Source organism: Camelina sativa, chromosome 9 (assembly GCF_000633955.1).
Source record: "Camelina sativa cultivar DH55 chromosome 9, Cs, whole genome shotgun sequence".
Lineage (NCBI taxonomy): Eukaryota > Viridiplantae > Streptophyta > Magnoliopsida > Brassicales > Brassicaceae > Camelina > Camelina sativa.
The window spans coordinates 20,041,537-20,047,749 of NC_025693.1; the positions used below are offsets into that span (position 1 = coordinate 20,041,537).

At 43.5% G+C, this 6,213-nt stretch overlaps 1 pseudogene; it reads right to left on the reverse strand.

Annotated features, from left to right (window-relative positions):
- The window catches only part of LOC109126450, an 8,242-nt pseudogene extending 2,353 nt beyond the window's left edge, over positions 1 to 5,889 (reverse strand).

Below are 6,213 nucleotides of genomic sequence, written 5' to 3' on the forward strand. Positions count from 1 at the left end.
GGTTCGGTCATGCCTCTTCGGTCATGCCTGTTCGGTCATGACGCCTGTTCGGTCACGCCTGTCCGGTCGTGCCTGTTTGGTCACGACTGTTCGCCCATACCCGTTCGTCACCGCGTCCCATGACCGAGCTCCCAGCACCCAGCTGACTCGTTCACTGTCCACTACTGTCCAGCTGGTCGAGCTCGGTCGAGCTTCCTGGCAGCTGGTCGAGCTGTCCGAGAGCCGTCCGCAGCTGGCCGCAGCTGACTTAACTTGTTCATTGAGCTCGCGGAGCTCGTTAAGCTCATATTCCAGCTGGTTGAGCTAGTAGNTGGACACGGATCGTCGATGCCCCTTTCGATCGGTCCGATGCTACGATCGAACCGTCGATCGTCCTGCGATCAGTCCGACTCCATGTCCGAACTGCCGCTAATCCTTTGATCGGCTCGACCCAATTGTCGANCCTATTGATTTCCTTAAAACAAATTGCCCCTCTTTAGGATCGCGGGACGCGGGCGTTACACATATCATCATCCTTGCATCCCTCCTACCACTTACAACCCATTCATCTTTTGTACACAGCAATCCACAAACAGGGACACAAACTCGAAAGGTGTAATCTTTAAGGACACCCATATGACTCTCGACAACTACAAGATTTGAATTGTTGTCTGAAATCACGTACTCAGGTGAAGAGAAGAAAGACCACTTACCCTCAGCTTGAAAAGTGAAGGAGACGTGGCCGAGCAGAAGACCTCGTCAGGAACTTGTTGGTGACATATGGGGTGCGGAGATGTAAAGATTGAATGAATGTTTTTGTGTCTGTTATTCACGAGTGCCTTGCGGCCTTTATATACAAGACTCGACAACTTGATGAACCCTAGACGTGCTGACCAAGCTACTATACAAAGTCGGTTATTCTATATACTACCGAGGCCCAACACTTAGCCCAATACTCCCCCTCAAGGTGGAGCGTGAAAATTACAAACGCCCAACTTGGACATTAGATTACTAAACTGAACTTTCCCCAATGCTTTAGTCAAAAGATCTGCCAATTGCTCCTTAGTACCGATGTGTGCAGTTGTAAGAACTCCACTCTTGATGGCATCACGTACCCGATGACAATCGATCTCGATATGCTTTGTTTTTTCATGAAAAACGGGATTAGCAGCAATATAAAGAGCAGACTTACTGTCACAAAAGAGACGAGAAGGTCCGTTTGGTGGAAAACCCAAATCTTTAAGAAGTTGTCGTAACCACATTATCTCACGTGTGGCAATGGACATTGCATGATACTCAGCTTCACAAGACGATTGTGACACCACTTTTTGTTTCTTAGTCTTCCAAGAGATAGGAGAACCACCAAGCAACGCAACATAGGCGGTTAAAGAACAACGAGATAGCGGACATGTACCCCAATTGGCATCACAATAAACAGAGAGTTGCAAGTCTGAACGAGAACTAAGTAAAATACCTTGCCCTGCTGTTCCTTTAAGATACGAGACTACACGTAATGCAGCATCCATATGCCTTTCCCGCGGCTTTTGCATAAATTGTGACAAGATGTGAACAGAATTTGAAAGATCAGGTCGAGTGTTGGAAAGATAAATAAGACGACCAACTAGTCTTCGATACGATGCTGGCTCCGGAATGAGAGGACTAGTATCCGAAGCTAAGTGATGGTTTTGTTCCATTGGTGTAACAGCAGGCCATGAACCCAACAACCTTGTTTCACTTACAATATCCAACGCATATTTCCTTTGTGTCAACATAAAACCTTCTTCATTTCGGGCAATCCCAATGCCGAGAAAATATTTAAGTTTTCCCAAATCTTTCATACGAAAACAATCCCCAAGATATGTCTTAAATTTGCGAATGGCCTCACTATCATTACCACAAACAACAAGATCATTAACATAAACTAAGACCCGAATCTCTACACTCCCACGTGTGTAGGAAAACAAAGAGTAGTCAGAATAAGACTGGACAAAACCAGCCTTTGCGAGAGCTGTAGATAGCTTCTCATACCAACATCTCGGAGCTTATCGTAATCCGTAAAGAGATTTGTGTAAGCGAAGTACTTTATTTGGAGATGAAGATGTAAAACCTTGCGGAAGCTTGATATACACCTCTTCGCGAAGATCACCATGAAGAAAAGCGTTGTGCACATCCATTTGATGCACTTCCCAATTATTTGCAGCCACAAGACGTAACAAGGCTCTCACCATTGTCATTTTGACAACCGGTGCAAAAGTTTCAGCAAAATCTTTACCAGCAACTTGTTGATTTCCCAACACCACAAGTCTTGCCTTATAACGTTCAATACTCCCGTTGGAGTGATACTTGATTTTATAAACCCACATTGTATCAAGGGCAATCTTCCCGGGAGGCAAATCTGCGAAACTAAATGTTTTTGTTTCTTCAAGAGCTCCAACCTCTTTACCCATAGCGTTCGTCCAACGCTTGTCTTTGATAGCCTCTTTAAAACTACGAGGCTCAACCGATGCACTAACCGCTGCAAGAAACGCCTGATGCCGAGGTGAAAACCGGGCGTCAGTGATAAAATCAGTGAGGGGATAAAGAGATGTACCTTGGACCGTGTCATGAGAATCGCTGGTGGAGAGATCGGGAAGAACGTGATTAGCGGAGTTACTTGCCACTGCGTTGTATAACACATAATCTTTCAACCAAACAGACGGTATCTTTGTACGTTTGCCCTGTCCCATGTCAGATTCGGGCTGCAAGACAACAGAGTTCCAGTCAGTAGAACCGTCAACAACCGTCAAGGAACTAGACGGTAAAATAGTTCCAACTTCGAGAATGGCACCATCAAGCTCGGCTGGACTAACTTCTTCTACTTCTGGTTCAACAACATTACTAACCAAACCACTATCATGGGTACTCCCCCTGTTTTCGGAGTTACTAACACTCCCCCTGATTCCAATAGTTGCTGACTCATCGACTAACCAATCAGTATCACATGTTTCAAATATAACATCACGAGGCAACTCTAGTTCTGGCCGAGCAGAGAAAGGAAATTCATCCTCCTTAAATATCACGTCACGAGAGACAAAAAATTCATTGGTTTCCAAATCATATAATTTCCAACCTTTCTTACCGTACGGATACCCCACAAACACACACTTTCTACTACGAGGAACAAACTTGTCTTTGTCCCTAATCTGCTTATGTGCATAACACAATGAACCGAACACCCGCAGATCATCATACACCGGTTGTTGTCCAAATAACACCTCATGCGGACATTTATTATGAAGCAGTTTTGTTGGCGTCAAATTGATAACATGTGCTGCAGTTAAGACTGCTTCTCCCCAAAATTTTGTAGGCAAGTGAGCTTGAAATAATAAGGATCTTGCGACATTGAGGAGATGACGATGCTTTCTTTCCACTCTACCATTCTGTTGCGGTGTTCCCACACAAGTCGTTTGATGCACTATACCTTTTTCCCTAAAGAAAGATGACAAACAAAGAAACTCCGTTCCATTATCACTCCTAACCATTTTAACTGCCTTCCCAAATTGTTTTTCCGAATAGGCACAAAAGTTTTGAAGAACACTCTTAACCTCTGATTTTTCTAACAACAAAAATGTCCACACACTTCGGGAAAAATCATCCAAGATTGTCAAAAAATAAGCTGCGCCATTGGAGGCTTTAATATGATACGGACCCCAAACATCAACATGAATTAAAGAAAAACACTCGCTTGTTTTATTAATACTAGCAGAAAACATCTCTCTAGTTTGCTTAGCCCGAAAACATGTCTCACATGGACTTGGACTAGCAGAAACAGAAACACCGGAAAACAAAGGCATAGTAGATAAAACTGAAAACGAAGGATGTCCTAACCGCTGATGCCACAAAGCTCCATCAACTTTCCGAACTGTCTTGTTTACTCGAGCAGCTTGCACATCCGTAAAATCATAAACTCCATCACGTTCTTTCCCGGCTCCAATCAGCGTCCTCGAAAACCGGTTCTGTAAAACACACACCGCATCGGTGAAAAAGGCAAAACAGTTAGAATGCTTCAAAAGTTTTGAAACCGATACTAACGTGCAATTCAAGTCAGGTACATATAACACATTGTATAAGCTAATACGATCTAACAAACGAAACACGCCTGTTTGTTTTGACAATGTCACACTTCCATCTGCAAAACCAATGGTATATGGAGAAGTGTTTTTGAGATTTGAAAGCACCGAAAAATCTCCCGTCATGTGGTGTGAAGCTCCTGTATCAAGGATCACATCACCGTATTTCTTACCGATTAGTTTGTCACTCCCACCATTTGATTTGTCTTTAAGGAGCTGCGAGAGTGCATGTAACATTTGTTCTGGAGTTAGGTCCGCGGAGACTGCGTTAGGATTTGGGCTTGTTGCGTACGCAACATTCACTTGACCTCTTCCTCGACCACCAAAATAACCACTGCGACCACCTCCTCGTGATTGACCACGTCCACCTCTACCGCCTCTCTCTGAAAACCATTCAGGATAACCCACAATCTGCCAACAAGAGTTCTTTTCATGCCCAGCTCTACCACAGTTAGAACAGAGTCTATCACGCCCTCTGTTTCCACTAGAGCCTTGGTCTCCAAAATTACCTCCATCACGAGACTCACGACGAGTTCCACTTGATTCACCGTTTCCTTGCTCTAGGCGAGTCACAAACCCAACAGCTTCATGTTGTTGTTCACGTGCTTTAGCGGAGTTTAGTCTATCTTCTTCTCGAATAACTTTGCTATACGCCTTTCCAAGATCTGGTAACACGTCCGCTTCAATGATGGCAGTCACGACATGCCCAAACCTTGACTCATCCAGCCCCATCACGAACTGATGAACTCGTTCTTCGTCTCTCTCCTTTTCATAAGCAGCCGCTGCTCCACATGTACACGCCGGTAGAGGTCGATAGGTTTGGAGTTCTTCCCACATCTTAGCAAGTCTTCCATAATAGTCAATCACCGCTTGCCCATCTTGTTTACACGCCGCCAGTTTAGCTATCAACTGATGAACGCACACCTTGTTCCCAACTGAGAACCGTTCCCTCAAATTTTCCCACAACTTGTGAGCATCATTGATAAACGTCACCGTCGATCTTACACGAGGCTCAATAGATGTCCTCAACCATCCGACTATCATTGAGTTCACACTCAACCACGACTCGAGATCCGCATGTCCCTCACACGGCTTTTTCAGAGTCCCGTCAATGAAACCCATTTTTCTCTTCGTTTGCAAAGCATTCAACATCTCCGTAGCCCACTCATTATAATTATCACCCTTCAGTTGCACCGAGGTGATCATCGCCCCTGGATTATCAGAAGCAAACACAGAGTAAGGTGACACAACAACACCTTTATCACCGGTCACGCCGGTTTCGACAATCTTCTTAGTGTCATCCCCCATCGTACGAACAAGAAACTTCCCAACACGAAACGAAACAAAGAGAGAACTCAAAGAAACAAAAAACTCAAAGAATTTTAGAAGCTTAGATCAATTAGAAGGATCTATGCTCTGATACCATGTAAAGATTGAATGAATGTTTTTGTGTCTGTTATTCACGAGTGCTTTGCAGCCTTTATATACAAGACTCGACAACTTGATGAACCCTAGACGTGCTAACCAAGCTACTATACAAAGTCGGTTATTCTATATACTACCGAGGCCCAACACTTAGCCCAATAGGAGAAGAGAATTCCAGTTCTTTGACACGCAACGAGACCTTGCGACGGATTTGGCAGCTGGCAGTCTGGAGAGTATTTCGACCAGGACATCAGTTGGCAGCTTCCCAGAGTTTTCTCCTAACCCGTCCGATGAAGATTTGGTTAGGTGAGCCTCATCTTTGGAGATGTGCTCCTTTCGTTTTCTCTTGGCGGACATTGGATGAAAAAACAATGAAATGAAAACACTTTTAAGTATTGAGTACCGATAGACAAATTAACACAACAACAACCTATAGTTTATATATGGTCGTCCAAGATTTTACTAGACTGACACGACTGCCACCTTTTGATTCTGTGTTTTACTTCTACCTAACACTATTTTTATCCTATCTCTTTTGTAACCTTATCTTATTTTCTTTTATTTCCTTTTGCAGTAACCTTATTACTAGGTATACATAGATTATTAGCTATAATTAGGTGATAAATTTGTTTTAATATATATTACCACCCAATCATACTGTTGGTTGTCACCTTTATATATATATATATATATATATATA